Below are 23455 nucleotides of genomic sequence, written 5' to 3'. Positions count from 1 at the left end.
ATTATATAGAAGTGAAATCCTGAAAATGCCTGCTTAGCTGCCTCAGTTTTCAGCATCTAGGTGCTAGAGACTTAAAATTCTGCTTCTCCACATGCTCAGGAAGATCTTGGTCTTGGCTCTGCAGTTTAATTCCCAAGCTCATCCCAAAGCCCAAGCTCAATCTGGATGCAGTTCCCAGTGACAGGAGTGTGTCCTCTACAAAATGCAGCAACAGCTCATGATATTTTTCTATATTTTTTATTATATCTAAAGTAGACATTCCTCACACACACAGTGGAGGACTTGGGTTCTAAACCCCCCTCAGGTTGAAATGTTTCAAATCCTCATCTCCTACTTCCCAGGGGAGCGCTCTGACCACCAAGCTGTAGGTCAAAATAGGATAAGCAAAGGCAAGAGTGGCCAATGTGTACCACCATTGCCATGGGCAGTCTTTGCATATGGGACATGAAAAATCGAAGAGGTGACAAGCAGCAGAGGGAATAGAGCAGGTGTGTGGATACCTTTAAGAGTGTTACATATAATTTGTTACATTGTCCTAGGGATTGCAGGAGGGCACAGCAGAACTGCAGGCAAGGTACTGCTTTCTCAATAAACAAGCTTTATCGTTCTATAAGCTTAACTCCTTGGTATTTTAAGAACAAAACTCAGTACCAGGAGTGGTTTGTGAAGGTAGAGAAAAAAATGGAGCATCTCAGAATTCCAGAGGAGTTAAAGCTGTCCAGCAACACAGCAGAAAACTGGAAGAAATTTAAGCAGAGCTTCACCGTATATATGGTGGCCAGTGAAGCTATAGAGAAGGAAGACTCACTCAAGATGGCTATTTTTCGTAAATATAGTAGGCCCAGGAGCTGTCTCTTTATAACAGCCTACAACTGTCAGAAGTACAACAAAAACACTATGGCACAGTAATAAAAAAGTTTAAGAAATATTGTATACCCAAACAAAATGAAGCCTTTGAACAGTATAATTTCCATGAGACAGTAGAAAGAATGTGAGACAATAGTTTGACAATAGTTTTGAAGCAGGCCCCAAGGAGGACTATTCCATGACAGCCAGTATTTGCAGGGAACAACTAAGACAGGCTAAAGCAACAACCAAAATTAGATTAGCAACGGGAATCAAGGACAACAAGTTCTTCTTTAGGTACGTAGGGAACAGAAGGAAAACAAATGGGAGCGTGGGGCCACTGCTCAACAACTCAGGAGAGCTGGTTACCAGTACCCAAGAGAAAGCTGAACTCCTGAATCACTACTTTGCCTTGGTCTTTCCCCGGACCAGGGAGAAAACTATGCCAGGTAAAGTAGAGGATGAGCATGGTAAGAATAATCGCCTTCCTACTGTTGCTGTAGAGTTGGTGTATGACCAATTAAAAAAAAATAAATGTATACAAGTCAGTGGGACCAGATGATTTTCATCCGAGAGTGCTGGAGGAGCTAGCCAAAGTCATTGCAGAACCACTGGCAAAACTCTTCCACAACTCATGGCACTCTGGAGAAGTCCCTGAAGACTGGAAGAGGGCCAATGTTGTGCCCATCCACAAGAAGGGCAGGAGGGAGGACCCAACTAACTATAGGCCAATCAGCCTAACTTCCATCCTAGGGAAAATCTTAGAAAAGTTAATCAAGGAGTCTTTCTGTGATAAGCTTGCATAAGGTAAGATTCTGAATGACAGCCAGCGTGGCTTTGTTGCAGACAGGTCTTGCCTTACCAGCCTCATCTCTTTCTATGACCAGGTAACTCGCCACCTGGACACAAGACAGCAGGTTGACATTGACTTCCAAAATGTCCGAATATACCTTGTAATATACTAAATGTACCAAATATAAATGTCCAAATATACCTGGACCTCCAAAAAGACCTTTGATCTAGTATCCCATAATATCCTTGTGAGAAAATTGAAGGATTGTGGGCTTAACTCCAAGACAGTCAGGTGGGTGAGAAACTGGCTGCAGGACGGAAACCAGAGAGTTGTAGTGAGTGGATCTGTGTCCTGGTGAGAAGTGGGCAGCGGTGTCCTGCAGGGGTAAGTGTTCAGTCCAGTACTTTTTAATATCTTTATTAACAATTTCAATGTGGGGGTGAAGAGCTCACTGACCAAGTTCGTGGACAACACCAAGTTATGGGGGGGGAGGGGGGGGCATGCTTGAAGATAGGCTACAGACACAGGTGGACTTAGGCAAGCTAGCAAATTTGGTGGATCAGAATCTGATGAAGTTCAATGTCGAGAAATGTAAAGCGCTCCACCTCGGGACGAGCGACCCCCTACACACCTACAAGCTTGGCAGCACCAAACTCACTAGCACCACAAATGAAAGGGACCTGGAGGTAATAATAGACAACGGTATGAATATGAGTCAGCAGTGCAATGCTCTAGCCAGTAGGGCAAATAATACTCTGGAATGCAATCGATGCAATCAATGCATCTGCAGCAAAAGCAAGGAGGTGATTCTTCTACTCTACTCAGCACTGGTGAGACCGTAGCTGGAGTATTGTGTCCAGTTCTAGGCATGACACTTTAACAAGGATGTGGACAAGCTTGAAAGAGTCCAAAGAAGAGCCATCCGTATGACCAGAGTCTTAAAAGGCAAGCCATATGAGGAAAAGCTGAGGGATCTGGGACTCTTCAGCCTGAGAAAAAGAAGGCTGAGAGGGGACCTGGTAGCAGCTTACCGCTACACTAGAGGAGTACATGAAGAGATCGGTGAGCAACTCTTCACCAGGGCACCCAAGGGGAAAATCAGGAGTAATGGCCACAAACTCCTGGAAGACTGATTCAGGCTTAACATTAGGAAAAACTTCTTCACAGTCAGGGTGTCCAGGCTGTGGAATAAGCTCCCTCCAGAGGTGGTGCAATCACCTACCCTGGAAATCTTCAAGAGGAGACTAGACAGTCACCTTGCTGGGGTCATCGGACCCCCAGTCACCTTTCCTGCTTGGTGCAGGGGGCTGGACCTGATGATATTCTGAGATCCCTTCCAGCCTTAAAATCTATGAATCTATAAATGTATTAATCTATGAATTCTTCTGAGGATTGAACAATCACCTTGGACTGTGGACACCAATGAACTAATGGTAACTTTTAAATTAGATACAGGGGCACAGGTCAATATAGTACCAGAAAACATTATTCAAAAATGAAAACTAAACCTGTGTACTATAAGAATAAGAAAGTGAGGTTCAGAGTATATAATAGGACAAGGATTGCAACCAAGGGTGTTTATGCAATGTATATTAGACACAAGGATAATACAGTGAAAATTCAGTTTGTAACAGTCCCAGATAAGATAGTGTCAATTACTGGGTTGCAAACATGTAAAACTCTAGGTTTGATTAAGAGAATGGATGCCATTGGGACTATAAATCAAGTACATAAAAGAAGAGCTTTATGATGTGTTTCAAGGCATAGGGAAACTGTCAACTGAGTACAAGATGCAATTAAGAGAACCAAATACTCCCGCCATACTAAGGGAGAAACTGCAAAAGGAATTAGATAGATTAGTTAACATAGACATAATAGAAAAAGTAGAGCAATCAACTGCTTAGTTTCATTCACTGGTCATAATAGAAAAAAAAAGATGGATTCTTGAGATCATGTCTGGAGCCTAAGCAAATGAACAGGTACATCAAAAGGGAGCATTTTCCCATTCCCGCCTGTGACAGCTGAAATTATGTTTGTGTGATAAAGGTGCTTGCTGAAGGCTATATGAAGATTATATCAAGTGTTTTTCTGTATTTGTTTAGATATTAAGCTATATGTTGTTGCTAAAAGCCTAACTAAAGTTTAAGATGTAGTAAGGCCTTTTATAAAGTAAGGCCTAGTAAATTTAGCAAAGCCTTAAAGTAGTAAGGCCCTGTGGTGTTGTTAAAATTACCTTATCAAAGAAATGCAAGGCTTGTACTGCTAATTGGTCAGTCTAAGGAGAGTTGAAGTAAAAGGAATCTGTGTGGTTGTACGTTATCAGAACCATTCAGAAGCTTTAAATTGGCTGGAATATCTGGAAACCATTCAGAAGGAAGATACAGCTCTATGAAAAGAATTAGTTAGCTATTGCCTGGATCAGTGGGCCCATGGACCTCGAGGAGCCCAAGGACTGCATTCCAGGGTCCTTCCCGGTACCCCTTTGGACAGTGCTGTTTAGGGACACCTGACTTCGCTGAAACGTGTGGAAAGAGAAGCTTGCTGTGTATCAGGCATCAGAGGGGACTGCTGATAAGTTGCCAACACAAATTGCTTTTGTCTGTCATTGTTTGTCTTGTTACTATGCGTAGCTGTGTTTTTGTTAAGTCAACAAATCTTTCTAACCTTTCTACACCCAACCATACTCTCAATCCCGAACCCTCCGCAGGCGGCTGGGACATAAATTGGCATCATGAACAGGATTGAGAGGCTCTGGTTTGGAGAGAAAGGTTGGAATGGAGGGAGTTGCATGGGCCCCGTTAGTAGCTTTGCTTAAGGAGGTGACAGGGATGGAGAATCCCGGGTGGGATAAGGATAGGTTGAGACCTGCCTGGAGTGACCCGGGAACTGTACCCGATCATTGGGCTAGGTTTGCTACTGCTGCCCGGGGTAAGCCCGAGAAGGGGTGCCTGTCATGGCTGCTGGCAACATGCCTGAGGTTAGGGGCTGAAGAGAATGCCCAGCTCCGGGAGGAGGTCACCCGGCTGAGTAAGGAGTTAAAAGATGTGAGAAATTCCAACAGCGTGGCATGCAAGGCTGTGTAAGCTACGCAGAGCTGCTTGGAAACATTAAAACAGAAGAAAGGAAAAATTATGGTCCCGCACGTGGCCGCTCCCCTCCAGAAGAAGTGCAGTTAGCGCAGGCTATGAAGTGATCCTCCCACAAGTGTCTGTATAGAGATAAACCAAAAGTTAAGCTCTAGGAAGATCAAAGGGAAGAGATTGATGGAGAGGAGGAGATTTAAGACGAGCCTGGTGCTGAAACACCCCCCTATGTTCCTGCCCAGAGGAAGGAACCTAGCCAGGCCTTCCCTGCCCTGAGGGAGAAACTCAGCCAAGTTTTTCCCATGGTGATAACTCATTCAAGGCTGCAAGGAGAGAATCCCTGAACAGAGCTGCATTCCTTTACCTGTGCAAAGATTAAAAATATTCAAAAGCAGCATGAATTCAAGCCAGGAGAACCAGTAATAGACTGGCTATTTCAAATGTATAGTGAAGGGACATTTGCAATTTCAGTGAATACAGCCGAAGCAGCCCAAATGGTTCTGTGCCCTGAGCTCCAGTTAAATCAGTTTGCAAGAAGTGATGACAATGTTACTTTGTTTTCTGCTGCGCTTCAAGCCACTGCAGCCAATTATGGTAATATAGAAGAAGAGCTTAACCCTGCCTCTTGCGCATGGGCCAATTTAAAAGAGGCTGTCTGCTGCTTGTATCTATTATCACTAACTGAAATCATTCGTACAGCGGTTTGGACTCACACGCCAGATACAGAAGTCGTGACAGCACTGGTGTGAAGGAGGTTTTGCCGGCAACCATCAACAGAGTGCACCTCAGCCTTGTTGGCCTTGGAGTCAAATGCGGTGAATCACCTGGTAAGAGATGCGATCCAGCAATTACTGCAGCTTCTACCCATTTTGCAGAAGTCAAGGCTTACCAAGCCGATGAAAACTGCCAAAGCCATGGCAGTGGCCTCAGTGAAAGGTAAACCCCCTGACCCTTCCAAACTGTTAAGAAAAGCCAGGAGAGGCCGGCCCAAGACTCCGCAAGCAAAAATGTGGAAACACTTGTTAGCTGCCTGTTTCAATGAAGTGCAAATCAATAGACTGCCCATCAATGTCTTGCAAGGGCAAAGAGCTAAACACAGTACCAAACGGGCAAGACCAAAAGCAAAGCCTTTTGTGCCACCAACAGTGTCACCGGAGAGATTCTCTGCTCTGAGAGCAAAACTGTCAACATTTTCCCAGGCACGTGTGGGGCCATCAGCTTTTACCCCACCTGATCATATGGCCTAGGAAGTCCGGACAGCCCAACCCCCAAAGAAAAGAGCCACAATGGGGGCAGTAGCGGGCCAGGGACCAGTATCTAAAGTTAATATTGGCCCCTTAATTCGGACACCTGTACAGTTTCAATTAAGTAAAAGTGAAAAGTCAATTGATACACTATTAAACACAGGTGCCCAGATTTGCATTTTAGATTCCGCAGATTGGAAAGGGGAGAAAGGAACCCCTTATCAAGTAATTAGAGTCGGAGGCACCAGACAACCAGGACATCTAGTCCAAGCAACCTTCGCGTTACCTAATGGCTCTAAGGTAACAGCTGCTGCAGTAATACTTAAAGGGGGACCAAGTTTACTGGGACTTAATGTACTAAGAGGACAGCAGTTTGCCCTTGAACAAAAGAATTGGCAGTTTGAGCGTGCAGTGCCTCACTGAGAACCAGAAGAAACAGCTATAACAGCTGTAACTCGATGATGCATGATCCCACTAACCCTGCCTCCCATGAAAGGAGTACACAGACCCCAGCATCCAACTCCCCCCAAGGCCACACAACCTATCCAGTGTATTATAAGCCAGCAGTTAAAAAATGAAACTACTATTCAAACCCACTCTCCATATAACAATCCAGTGTGGCCAGTGCACAAGCCAAATGGAGGGTGGCAGTTGACTATTGACTTTCAAGCTTTGAATGCTAATACTGACCCCTTGACAGCTGCCATCCCATCACTACCAGCCTTAACAGAAAGCATCCAGACTTATAAGCCTGCATGGATAAAAATCCATTATTATCAAAGACATGTTGCAATGCTATGTGTTTGTAGCTGTAGAAGTTGTCACAGAAATAATGTTCGCCCGTGCCTCAGTGAAAGCTACAGCCCAGGACACTCGTGCAGCACTGGAAACTCTGCTAGATGTGTATCCACCACCCATAGAACTACAGACTGATAATGGCCCTCACTTTCGCAACCATCTCGTGTATAACTGAACTGTGAAACATAGCATGTTATGGACATATCACAGCCCATACCATCCGCAGTCTAACAGATTGGTAAAATGAGCCCGTGGCATCCTCAAATGCAATTTGCAGGTATCCAGTGGCCCAGCTCTTAAAGATTGAGACTTGCACCTGGATCAAGCTATCAATTGGGCCAATAAGCAACCCCATCCAGGAGGTAGCCCCATGCAACAGGCCTTTGGATTGGGTGGTCCCCGGAAGCCGGCAGTAGAGCGACCTAGGGGTGGTGACCCGGGAAAGCTCCAGGCAGGAGATCAGGTAATAGTGAAGCATTCTCAAGGAAATAAATGGGAGGGGACACGATTAGCAAAAGGGATGCATAATACATGGTGGGTATTTAAGTCAGATATATCTAACGGGAGTCAAGCTTGTTGACTTGTTGTCTTGTTTCTACAGATTGGATCTGTCCACAAGTGCAGCCATAACCATTTCTAATTGAGCCTGCCACTGAAGATGAGTCCTGCTCTGTCACTGGTCTAAATTGACTGGCACCATGAAGTGGTGGACTGTTATGAATGTACTCTTTTTATTAACGCCTTGTTGTGTTTCCTGGATAGGGTGTGTCTAATATCCTTCTTATTACCCAGATATTAATGAACTTGCTCCTGAAGACCTCAAGGAGTGGCCTGACCCTGAAGAGCATCCCCCAGAAATGCGTTCAGATAGCCTTCACGTGGTCCAGCTGCAGTATCCATACTGGAAGAAACCCGCCACCCTGACGCAAGTGAAGTCCTGGTCTCTGAGTAGAAGAAACTGGATAGTTGACTGGCAAGGTGGTAACTGTCAGTGTACCTGTGGCACCAGTTATTATCTTGAGTTCATTCCCTACCTGAAGGCTGGAATGGCTAACTGTGGGAGGGAAGGTGATTGTTGTAGTTTTGCTCGTTTGAGAATTTGTTGTTACATACTTCCTGAGGGGAACCCTGTTAAGCTCAACGCCCCTGAGTTTGTGTCCCCAATAGTGCATTCTGCATCTGTTCTGCCTCTCAAGCTATTGTGTTTATGGGAGAATCTTCCCCCTCCCATCCCTATGGCTGACAACACTCTCCAGCATGGTGTAAAGCCCACCAGGTGGGAGAGCACATTATAGGTTGGAACAAAGTTATTACATGGTTTGTAAATCATCCCTATACAGAGGTGTGATGGAATGGTACCTACTTTAATACAACCAGAAGGAGGCTGTATCCACAAGTCTCCACCACTTATCCTCATCCTTTTATACCAGTGAAGTTCCTAAAGCAAATCAGTGCTATGATTCTGCCAAAGCGGTGCCATTACATTAACCAGATACAGCATCATCCCCATGAGCAACAGTGGGAGCTCTTTCGCTCTCTGGAAAGTGAAGCATGGTTACAGGCTCCCAAAGAAAAAAGGATAAATGTGATCTGTGAGAAAATGGGGTGTTCACTACTATCTCTGGCCGTTCCCCCATGGGCGGCCCCAACACCACCCATGTATAACTCCACACCCTGGTGGAGGTCACAAGTTAAAATCCCAGCCCACCTAACATGACCTACATATACGAGTTACCTAATGTGTCATATGTAACAATAGGGCAACGTGATTGTTGGGAAAGACCAGGTCGTTTTCTGCATAAAAATAGTACCACCTGGACTTTATGCAATTCGTGTTGCTTAGGAGCTAAAAGTGGAGCCATTGCTCTACTGCAATTCAGTAACCATACTATTGCCCTAAAATGGCCAGAAATTTCCTCTGAAACCATACCTCTCAACTTTATGATACCCACTTCATGGGTATCAGATGTAGACATGCCATGGTTAAAAAACTGGAATAAAGTAAAAAATAAGCCTTGAGGCAAAGGCTCGGCAAGGCGCTCAGTTGGCTCTCCTTGCTCGAGAGGGAAGGCAAACCATCAGTCTAGTTGCCAACGTGCCCGAGCCTTGTAAATGGTATGATGTAATCTGTACTATTCGTGTGTCACCAAGTGCCACCTCAACTACATGGCTAACCGTCTTGAGCATCATAGTATTCTGCATTGCCCTAGTGGCAACAGCTAAATAGTGTTTTAATCATTGTTGTTGTAAATCTGTCATGCTATACATGTTAAATGTATAGATCCCTCCCCATTTCCCAATGTAGCGCATGTAACTTTAGCATCTCAATTGTAGCCATCATAGTGCTTCAGCAAGCAAGGGGTGGAGTGTGACAGCTGAAATTATGTCTGTGTGATAAAGGTGCTTGCTGAAGGCTATATGAAGATTATATCAAGTGTTTTTCTGTATTTGTTTAGATATTAAGCTATATGTTGTTGCTAAAAGCCTAACTAAAGTTTAAGATGTAGTGAGGCCTTGTATAAAGTAAGGCCTAGTAAATTTAGCAAAGCCTTGAAGTAGTAAGGCCCTGTGGTGTTGTTAAAATTACCTTATCAAAGGAATGCAAGGCTTGTACTGCTAATTGGTCAGTCTAAGGACAGTTGAAGTAAAAGGAATCTGAGTGGTTGTACGTTATCAGAACCATTCAGAAGCTTTAAATTGGCTGGAATATCTGGAAACTATTCAGAAGGAAGATACAGCTCTGTGAAAAGGATTAGTTAGCTATTGCCTGGATCAGTGGGCCCATGGACCTTGAGGAGCCCAAGGACTGCATTCCAGGGTCCTTCCCGGTACCCCTTTGGACAGTGCTGTTTAGGGACGCCTGACTTCGCTGAACCTTGTGGAAAGAGAAGCTTGCTGTGTATCAGGCATCAGAGGGGACTGCTGATAAATTGCCGACATGAATTGCTTTTGTCTGTCATTGTTTGTCTTGTTACTATGCGTAATTGTGTTTTTGTTAAGTCAATAAATCTTTCTAACCTTTCTACCCCTGACCATACTCTCAATCCCGAACCCTCCGCAGGTGGCTGGGACGCCACCAGGGAAGAGGTTTTTGGCAGCATGGCAGAAGCTAAATATTTCTCCACTTTTGAGTTTTGGCAAGTTCCCCTAGAAAAGAATAGCATTAGATTATGTAGCTTCAATATGTCCTTCAGAAGGTATTACTTTTGTAGGCTTCCTTTTGGACTGTGTTCTACATCTGAAGTATTTCACAGAAAGGTGCAGCAATTTTTTTGAAAGTCTTGATGGACCTATGGTGTATATTGATGATGTATTAGTTTGGGAAAATATAACATAACTTGAGGCTAAGAAAGGCCAAAGAAAGAGCTCACAGAGCAGGTTTGAAACTCAGCAAACAAAAATGCAAATTCAGGGTAAAAAAAAAAACATATCTGGGAGAAAAGTTCTCTGAGAAAGCGGTGCAAATCAATCCTGCAAGAGTAAAAGCCATTATAAACATGCCACCCCCTACAGATAAGGAAGGAGTGGAAAGATTACTGAGAATGATGAATTTTGTAGGAAAATATCTACCTTATTTAGCAGAGCAGACCAAACACCTTAGATCACTCCTATAAAAGAATAGTCAATGGATATGGAAACATGAACATCAAGCTGAATTTAAAAACTTGAAGGAAAAAATAATGAAAGCTCCAGTTCTAAAATACTATGACCCTAAAAGACTCATTAAATAGTCAACAGATGCTTCTAAGGAAGGTATTGGAGCAGCTTTGCTTCAAAAACATAGAGATAGCTGGAGATTAGTAGCATAGGTATCTCTCTAAGTCAGAGTGTCTATATGCACAAATTAGAAAGAAAGTTCAACTCAGGTATACAGGCAATCCTTGATTTACAACATTTCAAGTTACAACGTTTAGAAATTGACACCTGTTTCAACTTTCTGATGTCAGTTTCAACTTTACAACACTTAATCCGACGCCATGCCATGCCAGCGAACAAGTTCACTGCGTTGCCCATCTCCCTTGAGAACTTCCTTGGACACTTTCTTTAAGAAAGCAGACAAGACTCCAGAAAAACCTGCAGCCAAAACTCCTGAGAAAACTCCAGCCAAGAGACCTTCAAAAAGTCCAGCAAAGTCACCTCAAAGAAGTTTTTCCAAAACAATATGATTGCTATTTACAATATAAATACATTATTATAGCTATGTTACTTATCTCTAATTGATTGAGTACAAAATTCTGGGTTATTTTTGGTGAAAATAGGGTATCAGGCCTTGATTCAGGAACCCATCCCCCATTTATAACATTGTTACCTATGGGAAAATTGGTTCCAAGTTACATTTTGACTTAAGATGCAGTTTTCAGAAACCAATTGTGTCATAAGTCCAAGGACTGCCTGTATGACTATAAGAAATTTCATACATTCATCCATGGGAAGCCTGTGATAGTTGAAACCGATCATAAACCTTTGGTAACTATAGCAAAGAAAGGTTTATCAGACATGCCATCCAGATTACAGAGACTTTTCTTTCAACTACAAATGTATGATCTAGACATATAGTATGTGCCAGAAAAACATCTACTTACTGCAAATACATTGTCCAGAGCATATGACACAATGGAAAATGACAAAATTCCAGGTTCAGACATTGTACATGTTAATCTCATTAAAAGAGTGATTCCTGTTGCAGATAAATGTGGGCACCAATTGCAGAAGTTATTGCTCAGGATACCACATTGCAAAAAGTGGTAACAGTTATTTGTGCTGGTTGGCTTAGAAAACATATACCTAGCCCCTACTCTCAGGTCAAGCAAAAGCTGTCAGTACTGGATGGCCTTTTGTTCAAAGACTCACCTGTTGTTCTAGCAGTGCTAAAGAAAGGCACGTTAAAGAGAATACATGAGAGGCACCTAGGCATTGAAAACTGCAAAAGGGGAGCAAGGGGTACTCTATATTGTCCCAATATAAATAATGACATAGAAGATGCTATAAAAGCTTGTACAATGTGCGTAAAGATTGGCACAAAGAAAAGAGCCCATGATGGCCATGGAGGAGTCTGTAGCTCTGGGGCATCAAGTGGGCTTTGACTTATTCATGTATGCAGCAAGAAATTAAGTATTAGTGCTGGATTATTATTCTCACTATCCTGAAATTGCATTGCTTGAAAGTACAAGAGCAAACCATGTCATAACTCACATCAAATTGATTTTTGCTAGACATATGATTCCACAAATTGTGGAAATAGGCAACAGACCTCAATTCAACTGTTATGATTTTAAAGAGTTTGCAAACAAATATGGATTCCATCACAGCACTTCAAGTTCTAAACACCCACAATCCAGTGGTCTGGTGGAAAATAGAGTAGAAATTGTGAAGAAATTGTTGAAAAAAGCTAGATTCACACACCAGTGTTTAACTGTCACTCTTAAATTACAAGGCAACACCCATGAAATATGGCTTGTCCTCTGCAGAAATGCTGTTTAGCAGAAAACTCAAAACCAGGCTGCCAAATCTTGTGGATGAAGCTTAACAAAATGAAAAGCAAGAGGCGAAAACATTTTTTTAAAAATCAACAAACTCAAACAAAAATGGTACTGTGGACAGGGGTTCAAGGAAGTTATCACAGCTGCACAAAAAAACATATGGGGTTTATTTCAGATGGCTGAATGTGGAAACAAGAAGCACTAGTTTCCCACTAAGTAACTCCAAGATCACATAAAGTAGTCAGACCAGAAGGACAGGTGTTAAGAAGGAACAGACAACACTTGCAACTCGTAAAAGAGGAGAAAAGAAGCAGCATCATAGGATTCACCGAAAGAAACCGAACTAACATCAAAGCAACAAGAAATGACAGAGGAGATTGAAAATGACACAGAAATAGAGACATCTGAACAAAGAAACCAAACAACTGAACCAATAAGGATTGAACATGCAGAGAAACTGAGAAAATCACTTAAAGATAAAAGGCCAGCAGGAAAATTAAGAGGGTAGGGATGGACATTCAAAAAGCCAGAGCCTGAATTAATTCAGTCCTTGAAGGCTAGTCTAACCTGCCTAGATTGAACCAATTTGCAAGTGAATAGATATTCACTTTTGACTCAGGAAATGCAGGCACATACCTGCAGTGGCTCAGGCCAGCAGTCATGGGGTACTAGAGTGAGCCCTCAGCTGCAGGGAAGCTGCAGCCCCAGCAGTAGCCTCAAGTGAACTGGCCAAAGAGGGGATTTAATTTCACCCCTCCCTGTCCCACTGGCATGAACCCAAGCCAGGGTATGCCTGGTGTTGCCCTCTTGCTACTGCAGGGGCAAGGGTGTGGCCAGCTGCCAGCTGGCACGGCCCCCTGAAGCAAAGAGGTCAGGAAGGGGGGCTTTTTCCACTTCTGCTCCTGGGGGGACCATCTGCCAGCCCCAACCACCACCTCCAGCAGTTGCTCTCTACACAGGGCAAGCAGCGGAACAAGCTCCTTCCCTGCCCCATCCACCAGACACCGGAGGGAGGGGAGAAATAACCACCCTCCCTGCCTCTCACCTAAGGGGGCCCTGCCACCTGGCCTCTGACCATCCTTGCTGCTGGTATGGCGAGGGGTGAGGGGACAGCAGCCCCGTCATGATTTCCCAGGAACACAAGCCTCTTCCCAACAGGGGGGGCTGCACTACCGGTGGGAGCGGGCCAGGCAGATCTGCCACAAATTGTGCAGGGCAAGCGGCAGTGGCAGCACTAGGAGGTGTTTGGAGGCCTACGGTCATCCCTCCAAGCCCCAGTGCCACTGCTCATCCCGCACAGTCTATGGCAGCTCTACCCACCCTGCTCCCACCCACAGCACATCCCCCTACCAGGAGGAGGCTTGCACTCCATGACAGGGGCTGCTGCCCTACAAGAATCACTTCTTCCTCGCTGCTCCAGCAGCAGAGGCATGGGCATGGCCAGAGGCTGGCTGGCAGGACCCCCTTATGTGAGAGGGCGGGGAGAGGGATTATTTCCCCCCTCCCTCTGGCATCTGGTGGAGGTAGTAGGGATGAAGCTTATTCCGCTGCTCGTCACGCACAGGGAGCGATCGGCAGAGGCAGTGGTCAGGGCTGGCAGATCCTGGCTGCAGTTCCCCAGGGGCAGATGAAGCAGAGGGGGAAAAAGCTCCTCCATGCTCCCTTTGCCTCACGGGGCCATGCCAGCTAGCTTCTGGCCACACCCTCACCCCTGCAGCATTGAGAAAGGAGCACCAGGCAGACCCTGGCTCAAGTCCATGCGAGTGGAATATGGAAGGAGGAATTAAACCTTCTCCCTGACCAGCTCACTTGAGGATACTGCTGGGGCTGGCCAAACCCCCGCTGCTAGAGCAGCAAGCAGAAAAATGCCTGGCAGGGGCTGCTGTGCCCCTACCTGTCAGACCCCAGTTGGATCCATGATGGTGGACATTGGAGGGAGAGGGAATAAACCTCTTCCCTGCCCCCTTCACCTTAGGGGGGCTAGCATCTGGCCACACCCCCAGCCCTGCCTGCCCCTGCTCCACTGAAGCAGAAAGCACAGCCCCACCCAGGACTGCAGAGCATGCTAGGATCCTGGGGGGGCTCTGGTTTAACTTAAACCAGGAAGGGATCTAGGACAGAAGTTTCATAAACCAGTTTGAGCTCAATCAGTTAAGTCTGATACTACATTCAACCAGGTTTATCTCAAACTAGTTTTGGACATTTTGAAACTGGTTTATGTGCACCGAGCTTTTGTTCTGTTACAGGCTTAAACCAGTTTCTGATCACTTAAACTGCTTTATGTGCAACTTCTGTCCCTAGCCATAGACAACTGTGCTTTATGGGTTGAACTAAACTGTCAGTGTTAGTATTATATGGGAATATGTTACATGTAAAGGGGGAAGGTGTGTGGATACCTTTAAGAGTGTTACGTGTAAGATGTTACATTCACCAGGGGATTGCAGGAGGAAACAGCAGAACTGGAGGCAAGGTACTGCTCTCTGAATAAACAATCTTTATTGTCCTGTATAAGCTTAACTCCTTGGTCTTTTGCGAACAGCACAGAGCAGGTAGTAGAAAGCAGAGCAGCAGACTGGGCTCTTGGGGAGGGTGTGGGGCTAATCACTGTGGCATGCTTTCCAAAAAGATTGGCTCTTACTGGGAGAGGGGTTCTGTCCACCATTCACTGAAGTTAGGTCACAGGGTAGCCAACCCTGCAAGATTCACGGACCCAAGAGAAAGGAAACTATAGGGAGCATGACTGCATCAGTATTAATCAGCTATTAGAAAAAAATGTATCAGACATTGTTAGGAAGAAGCTTGAAAGTGTGCCTAACCAATAGGCTGTAGGTGCATGTTCCCTCTCATGAAGGACTCACTGTGGAAGACAAAGCACTTCTTTCTGCATTGTGGTACAGCTTTAAAAGGAAGGCTGCAGAATGCCCCCCCCTGGAAACATCTATAGCTTGGTAGCTAGGCTACTCTCCTGTGGAGGGGGAGTTGAATCTCCTCAGCTGGAGTAGACAATAAAGTGAAAATTTAGCTCTTCCAGGGAAAGCACTCTCACCACAAAATCACTGTAGACACCGCGGACCAACCCTCCCTCACACCACCCATACCAACTCTTCTGCCTCAATTTTGAGAGCAAAGGATGATCTCTCTTTGGTCCCTGATGGAAAAGTTGCAGGCACCTAACTTCAGCACAGTGTTCTTAGCTGTGAATCTAAGGCTATGGAGGCACTTACTTCTCTGTAGCCCTGAATGAAAGGCTGGATTTAAGAGACAGTCCTGTTCTCAGCAATTCTTACCGGTTAACTCGAGGCAGTGGTATGCTGACCGTTCTGACTCAGCAGCTCCGTGCTTAGCATGCTGGTTGTTTTCAAGCCTAGTCTGAGGTGCTCATCTCTGTATGAAAAGCCAAGGCACCTAACACAGAGTTCTGGATTCGAAACTGGGGGTGGGGTAAAATGCATAAAGGTTAGGTACTGCAGTGACTCAGTGTTAGGAACCTAAGTCCTTTTTTGGATCTGGTCCCTAGTAAATAGAGTATGATTGGCATAAGCACTGCTGGAATGAGACAGGGCAACAGATCAGGCCAAAAACAATAGGTACATCCTGCTGGCATATGATCTCTGTATTTAGAAACCTCTTCTTCATTAAAATGATTACCATGGGCTTTCCCACACAATTTCAGAAATAGCCTTTTTTTTCTTTTTTTTTTTTTTTTTTTACTGCAAACATAAAAAAGGATATTTTCTCTGGTATCTGACAGCTCAACTAATTGCAAGACAAGTTTTCAACTAAGGAACAAAACAGCAAGATTTTCAATCAGATTTCTCCACAGTTGGGCATTTTAATTTAAAAATTATTGAAAATAAATTAGTGTAATTATCCACTGAATCTAATGTTCATTGACAGTGGGAGAGGATTTAGGCCAAATGAATAGAGTTTCAAAGTAAAAGAACCCTGCAAAGCTTAAATACAAATGAATTACACCTGCAATCAATGGTGGCCTTAGGCTTATGCAACCTATGTAAATAGGACATCACATTTCCAGGGATCTATCACTATATGCAGTCCTTGAACCACTGTTTATCCAGAGCACTGATCTCCTGATTCCCAAAGCATGGTCTTCAATTACCTGTCTAGGCATCCAACACTGGTGGCAGCAGTCTGCATCTATGATTAAACTCCCACTTGAATTAGTGTCCTTCTCTCTGCTTGATAAGTTTTGGTTCAAATCTGCTTCTTGGTTTTCAAGCCAGCTGGCCACTTCGTACACACCAGCAGCATTTGCACACAGCAGTGGCATCTGGAATTAACAGCTGCAAGGAGAAAGGCTGCTGGTATATAAGCCATCACACCAGGAGCCAGTGAAGCATAGGGATGCCAAAGTGATAGTACACCACAGCCTACAATAAGCTACTGAGCAAGCTCCAGATCATGTGATTTAAAGCAAAGAGTTCAGACAGGACAAGCCAGAGCCCCACTGATACTTTAGTCCTAAGCCCATTCCCCACCCCGCCCCCTCCCCCTTGCCCCCAACTTTCCTGCCACCAAGGATATTTATTTTCTAAGTTTATTTTTTGTTTTCAGTCCTAACTCACCACATCCTCTCTGACGGGTGGGCTGACTTTCTCTGAGCCGCTTCTCATTACAGAAATTGCATTTTGTTTTCTTCCAACCTACAAAGCACAATGGAAAATGATACAGGGTCAGAGAAAGAAGGAGGTTTGCATTTCTGTAATGGGAAAAGAAGGTGTGGTCCCAGGTGGAGAGGAAACTGAATGGAGCTCTGAATGGTGTCTGTCTTTGAAAGTAAGTCTCTCAAACCATAGGGATTTGTGCCCATCTCCACCATAGCGCCTCACATTATAACCATCTCACATGCTAAATGGGATCAAGTCTAGTCAGTATGGGTGCCAATACACATGACAATTTTCGCTATTTAAAGCATTCTAAAGCCAGCTCTTAATACATATGGGAGACTTCAGAACATTTTTTAAATGGTGGAAGTTGTCTTAATTAAATCTCATTGTATGTGTTCTAAATGTAAGGCAAACTGTGATAGTGCATCTCAGCCTACCTAGTTTGCCTTTATTGCATGTGTATTTAACTGGGGCTTTTCAAAGACTTCCCTACAGCCTCAGTCTGCATTGTGCAGCATCTGGCAGCCCCTGCATCCTACTCTACAGAACTACAGCAAGACACAAAACTCACACCAAGCTGTGGAACATCTGTTAAGTTTTAAGGCACTGTACCTAAAATGCTTTAAGTAAAAGTGCAAAAATTATAGTACCTTTGGAAATGCCTGCCCTGCACATGTATAGGTGTCCTATGGGTCAGATCTCATTTCACTTATATAGAGAGAGGTACTTAGCCAGCAGAAGGCAAACCATGGTAGCATATAAGCCGACTTACACGTTTAAGGGTGATTACAGTTCATTCTCCTCAAGCTCCTGCAAAACTGTTAGTATGCCTATTATTGTAACATACCATGTGGAAAAGGAAGTCCAACCACCATTTACATTCATAGTTTTTTAAGGTCTTGACTGTGTTGGAATTGCACTTTGGCACTTAAGTCCAGTTAAGAATATAGCCCTATAAAACTCATAATGAAACCTAGGATGGAAAGAGGCACCAGCCTCTGTAAATGGCACTCTCCTCTGAGAGGTAAGGATTTTTTTTGTGATAACCTTGTTTTGGACCAACTGTATAGTTAGGGAGATGTTTGTTTTCTCCAACCCTACTGTCCTTTGAGTCAGAGCTAAACAAGCACATCAGATAGAGAACATGCATGCTGGAACTGCTATGTTTTAACTAAGACACTCAATGGGACCCTGAACATTAATAATCTAATTCCACTGATTTTCAAAAGTAAGAAATATTAGTCCTTGTTAGATTGCAACTAAATTCAGCAGACCAAAATTCTACATGCAGTTAATTGGACATAGCACTCCCCTGAATTCTCTCTCCAATATGTATTGTTGCATGTTGTTAGAGCACTGCTGTTAATTCAGTCTAGAGATGACCACAACTCTGCACCAAATTAAACAATTCCTACATATCATCTGTGTAGCAGCTTGGTCTCCTTATAGATGTAAGTTGTAATATTAAGCTTTATTATATTAATGTTCTGGAGCTCCTAGCTCAGGTATGAAAATGAGAATTAGCAATGATCATTATTGTGTTCCTTAAAGAGGAAACTAAATGCTATGGCCTAATCCATAACAATAGCATGAAATTGGGAATCTTGTATGTATCTGCAACAGGACAGATCCTGAAGGTGGCTGTGGAGCCCCATAGTGGCCACACTTATCCTGCCCCACTCCAGTTCCTCAGTGAACTCCCTCACTATTTTTCCTGCCATGTCTTGATGTATAGACTGTGTTGGGATGCTGCCCCTGAGTCTTGGAGTGATCCTGATGATACCAACCTTTGCCTCACTTAATTTACTTAGCCAGACTCCTAGTCTGCTAAGTCTTCCTAACTTGCTCCCTACTGTTTATCCAGAGCAGGCCCTATCCATGCCTACAGGCCCTATCCATGCCCTAGCACACCATTTTGCCTTAGGGGTATTAAGCATAGTCTCCAGCCTCCCTCATAGCCACAACCAGTGTTAGTTATTAAATCTGGACCCTCAGGCCGTCATCTCTTTTGTTTGGGCTTCAACAGTTATGACTGGCCCCTTTCCTTTGACTCACTTTTGGCTCTGGTCCACTTGTTCTGGCCTGGCTCCAGCCTCTCAGTGCCAGCCCTGGCGCTCTCAGCCTCAGCCTCCTGCCCTGCGCTCCTGGCCCTGTCATGGCTTCAGCCCCTCCTGGGATTCAACTCCTCTGCCTTGGCTTCAGTGCTCTCCACCTTAGCCCAATTATGCCTTTGCTCAGTGCAGGGATTGAAACACAGGGACATCCCAGGCACCCTGCTGCATGGCATCTTATCCACCCCTACAGCTACAACCCAAACCTCAAGTAAAATGAGGTTTTTACACACAAACCTAGACCCACTGGTCTCTAACTTAAACTGAAACCCATCCTTGGGTCTCCATACCTCTGCTAAGTCCATGTCTCTACTCGACTGGTGCTCTCCCAGCCTTTAAGATACCTTATTTGGCCTGCAGCTTCTCCTAGGAGCTCCCTTCCTTCCTAAGCTCCTTCCTTCCAGACTGTCCCCTCAGCCTCAGGAACCCAGTTTTATATTCCCATAGCACTGCCTCTCTGGGTCAGATGTTCCCCTGACTAGTTACAGGTGTATCCCCTTATGTAATGAACAGCCTTCCCTCATCTGCTGCAGTTTCCTTTTCTGTTTGTCTGGAGCTCTGTGCTACTGCACTATTCTCTTGCAGTTGTCTCCCATGTAGCTACCTTGCCAGCTTTCCCTGGCCACTTATGATTCTGCCAGTAGGCTGCACGTTCTCCTCTGTTCTCAACTTCCTTCCTGCAGTAACAGGAGCTCTTGTTACCTGTTACAGTATCATAATAATCATATTTATCATGGTAACATCTAAACCACATCCAAGAATACCTAACCCTGTACAAGCAGTAAATTTCAGTCCTTGTCCTGTAAAGTCTAAATAGACAATGGGTGGGAGAAGGAGGTGGAAGATACAAGCAGGGCGAACAATGCTATAGAAGTAAAAGTCATGTTTGTCCCCTTTTTTTCTGTGGGTTTAGTCATGTACAGGTAAGCTAAATGGAAAGAAAAGGAGAAGGGGGGAGGGACATTGGAGGTTTTCAAGAAAAACATAAATAAGCATTTGTTTTGCATGTTTTATGAATGGCACATCCTACATTTGGGCAGGGGTTCAACAAGGTAACTTGTGAGATCTCTCCCAACCCTATGATTCGATGATAAGGGTGCAATTAAAAAGGAGAGAAGAGGGAGGTACCAGGTAAGGTGAAAGCAAAGAGACCGTCAAGGAGGAAGAAGGTGGGAGCAAACAGCCAAGCAGCACAGCCCAGAGCAAGTCCACTCAAACCTGTAGAAAGTTGTCTGGGTGTCCAGCAGCTCCTGCTTTGACTACTTTTCCACACAGGAATCTCTGGATGGTTCTTTTCTGCATTACTCTACCCAAGGCTAAGTGATGGTTGGAAGGGAGGCCACCCCAGAATCTAGGTTTGCCCATGGACACAATAGTCTGCTGCATGTTCCTGAGGCTGGAAGCATGTAGCCTCTGAGTTCATGCTACACGTGTTTAAGGAAACACAGCACATCAGAGGGTAAATACATAGCAAGAGAAAACCTCAAGTGTTGTTCAGAAACTTTTGCAGCTCTTGCAAAAACCTGCCAGTAAAAGTCTTTTCTCTATGATTGTTATTTGTATCTTCAAACACGGGGAAAGGGATCAGATTGCTCATTTCCATATTTGTTGAAGATGGTGGTAAAGGAACAACCTTCATGATTTCCAAGATGGGATTATTTTTGCTTTCACACCATGGCGGATGAGGAGAAACTACTTTGGAGTAAGTGTGAAATAGGTCAAAAAAGAATCAGATTCTTGGAGGATTCACTAAGAAAATCAAAGCTTAAGAACAAAGAGCATAATAGCACAAGGCAGTGCCACCTACAAAGTTTGCACTGAACCTGTCTCCCAGGCACTCAACTGTAAAGACGGTGAGCTTACCTCAGACACTGAGTGCCTGAACTATTTCGGATTCAAGACAATGTTCTGTGAAAGATAACAAGTACAAGCTATTGTACTTGGGGGCAAGAAAAGAGAGATTTCAACAAAGAACGCCCAAAATGACAATGGACCAAAGGAAAATTATTTTTAAAAGACAACCAGGGGAAAACAGGTGAGTACACTGTAAACTAGACTTCTGACACAGAAGTGATGTGTCTGGCTTTCACAGCTGCTCAGGACAGAAAGAAATTAAGTGGGAGTACTATAAAAGACAACAGAGGAGAATGCTATTTGTTCAGAAAGATGAAGTTATCAATTAAATCAAGCCTCCATTTATTCAGAAGAAAGACCTACAACCAATGCAAAAACTTCAAGGAAATTCATGGTTCAGAGACTGGACCTGAGCCTCGTCTGAATTGCAAGAAATGCTTAACAGAACTCAGTGAGTTTCTATTTGGGCCAATGAAACAGACAGAGGTTTGAATCGAGGTTTTACACAAAGAAAATGAGAACAAAACTGCTTATGTTCTCAGTAGCATAATTATACATATAATAGTTCTTAATTTTTTTTTATTTATTTATACATTTATACACACACACACACACACACACGCACGTAATGTGAGAACTATTAAATATAAAGTTATCTAAACTGACCAACCTTATCTTGTGAACTCAGAATCTACATGCCTCCAGCCTCAGGAACATGCAGCAGACTCCATTGCCTGACCAACCTCGTCTCCTTCTATGACCAGGTGACGCATTGCCTGGACAAGGGAAACATGGTTGATGTCATATATCTGGATTTCAAGAAAGCTTTTGACTTGGTCTCCCATGATGTCCTCATGGTTAAGCTGGAGAACTGCAGCCTTGACCATTTCATGGTCAGATGGCTTGGGAACTGGCTCCAGGGTTAGACCCAAAGAGTGTTAGTTGACAGGAGCATATCAGCAAGGTGCAAGGCGACCAGTGGTGTCCCTCAGGGCTCAGTACTTGTACCCGTACTCTTTAGTATCTTCATTAATGATCTGGCCTCGGGCATCAGATGCAGACTGGTGAAGTTCACAGATGACACTAAACTATGGGGAAAGGCGATCACACTAGAGGACAGGCTGGGGATACAGACTTACATGGACAGGCTTACAAAGCTAGCAGACCTAAACCTGATGGCATTCAATGCAGAGACATGCAGGGTGCTCCACCTTGGGAGGAAAAACCAGCATCATACTTATAGGCTTAGCTACGCTCACTAGCACCATGACCTAAAGAGACTTGGGGGTCTTGACTGACCACAGGATGAACATGAACCACCAATGCAAAGCTGTAGCTGGCAAAGCAAACCAAACTCTGGCATGCATCCACCAATTCATCTCAAGCAAAACCAGGGATGTCATCCTCCCTTTTACTTGGCCTTAGTAAGGCCACAGCTGGAGTACTGTGTCCAGTTTTGGGCCCCCACTTCAGGAGGAACGTGGATAAGCTTGAGAAAGTCCAAAGGAGAGCCACCCACATGATCAAAGACCAAGAAAGCAAGCCTTATGAGGAGAGGCTGAGGAACATGGGACTCTTCAGCCTGGAGAAGAGAAGGCTCAGGGGGGACTTGGTGGTAGCCTATAAGTATATAAGAGATGTGCACCAGGATCTGGGAAAACAGTTGTTCACCAGGGCCCCCCAAGGGATAACAAAATCTAATGGCCACAAACTTTTGGTAGACCAATTTAGACTGGACATAAGGAAAAACTTCTTTACAGTCCAAGTGTCCAGCGTCTGGAACAGACTCCCCTCAGAGGTGGTGCAAGGCCCTACTCTGGACTCATTCCAAAAATGTTTGGATGCTTATCTTGTTGGGATCATTTGAGCCCAGCAGACTTCCTGCCTATGGCAGGGGGGCTGGACTCTATCCCTTCAAGCCCCTAATGTCTATGAAACTCTTAGAGCAGAAATAGGATGCACTAGTGAGAATGTAGAGCACATATCAAAGGGGAAGCAGGTGGTCTGAAGGGGTATCTAGTATTTACAGTAGGATGCTGAGAATCAGAATTTGTTAGCCCTGTTCTTAGTTCTGTCCTTAACTCACTAACCTTAGAATCTGTGATCATTTACTCTTAGCCTGCCTCAGTTTCTCCATCTGTATTTATATCCAAAGTAGTAATGAGGCCTAATTTGTAGAAAGCTTTTCTTTGTAATGTACAAAACAACCTCCCAGAACTAAGCATAAATGATTATTCATACAAGTAAACTTATCAAGCAAAATTTTGCCCACAGATTCAAGAACAGTTTCTTTCAGATATGGCATTAAAATGCTACCAACAGATAATTTACTCTATCAATACTTAAGTGAAACATTTTATATTAGAAGTTACAGGTTCTAATTGGAAATGATGATTTAATTATGCAAGGAATGGTCAGACAAAACAATTGTGCTGCTTTAAGGTGCAAGAGGAGGACCTTACCACAGGTTTAGCTGAATCTTCTAGAACTGTTTTGTCTCTTCACACACGCAATTAAACCTGAGCACCTTATTCCTGAACAAGAAGGGGTTAAATTACAACAATTTAGCTTTACTTGCAGCAGTGCAACTGATACCCTTTAAAGCAGGTGTGTCAAAG

The 23455-nt window shown here is 44.1% G+C and overlaps 1 long non-coding RNA gene across 2 annotated transcripts in view; it reads left to right on the top strand.

Moving 5' to 3' along the window:
- LOC132251185 (uncharacterized) overlaps positions 1–9802 on the top strand; it is a 102483-nt gene extending 92681 nt beyond the window's left edge. For both annotated transcript variants that reach the window (XR_009463068.1, XR_009463067.1), the window contains one exon: positions 7557–9802. This is a non-coding gene — a long non-coding RNA (uncharacterized LOC132251185). The remainder of the gene's footprint in view (positions 1–7556) is intronic.
- Positions 9803–23455: the final 13653 nt, after the last annotated feature.

Source organism: Alligator mississippiensis, chromosome 1, assembly GCF_030867095.1.
Source record: "Alligator mississippiensis isolate rAllMis1 chromosome 1, rAllMis1, whole genome shotgun sequence".
In the NCBI taxonomy this organism is placed as follows: Eukaryota; Metazoa; Chordata; order Crocodylia; family Alligatoridae; genus Alligator; species Alligator mississippiensis.
This window is presented reverse-complemented; position numbering and strand designations above follow the sequence as displayed.